The sequence below is a fragment of the Megalobrama amblycephala genome, linkage group LG15, assembly GCF_018812025.1.
Source record: "Megalobrama amblycephala isolate DHTTF-2021 linkage group LG15, ASM1881202v1, whole genome shotgun sequence".
In the NCBI taxonomy this organism is placed as follows: domain Eukaryota; kingdom Metazoa; phylum Chordata; class Actinopteri; order Cypriniformes; family Xenocyprididae; genus Megalobrama; species Megalobrama amblycephala.
This window is the reverse complement of record NC_063058.1, coordinates 17029623-17030436: the sequence shown is the minus strand read 5'-3', so window position 1 is coordinate 17030436 and position 814 is coordinate 17029623.

Here is an 814-nt window from a genome sequence, read left to right as displayed (position 1 = left end):
GCTGGTTCTGCTCTGAATTTATTTACTTTTTAATAGTTATGTTGAGAAAATCTTAAAATTATCACTTGATAATTATTTTCTCATTTTCATTGTGGGCTTTATTATATAAATCTGCAGGTAATTTTATAATAACTGAATTTGGCTGTATATTTTTCGTTAGCAAAGTAGGTGATAGCTCTTCGAATATGACATACAGTACGAGTGACAATAGGTTCAGTTTTCCGTCACTGATAAAGGGGCTATATCAAAGTTTTTGGCTACAGAATTCAGAAAACCTTGTTATTAGCGACACCGGTGGCCGTTAAGTGAACTGCAGCCAGCAACTTATTGCTTGCATGAGGCTGAATGTGATTCAAGACCACGATATATATTTATTTATAAGAACTTTTTAAATGATTACTAGTTTAAAAAAAATAAATAATACTTAAAGGGTTAGTTCACCCAAAAATGAAAATTATGTCATTAATGACTCTCCCTCATGTCGTTCCAAACCCGTAAGACCTTCGTTCATCTTCTGAACACAAATTAAGATATTTTAGATTTAGTCCGAGAGCTTTCTGTCCATCCATTGAAACTGTCCATGTCCAGAAAGATAATAAAAAACATCATCAAAGTAGTCCATGTGACATCAGTGGGTTAGTTAGAAGTTTTTGAAGTATCGAAAATACATTTTGGTCCAAAAATAACAAAAATTACAACTTTATTCAGCATTGTCTTCTCTTCCAGAATCCTTTCCATTGAATTGATTCCATTGAATCCTTTCATCTGTCGGCGTTGGTAATGCACTTTTACGTCACCGTGGTTGTTTTTGCCG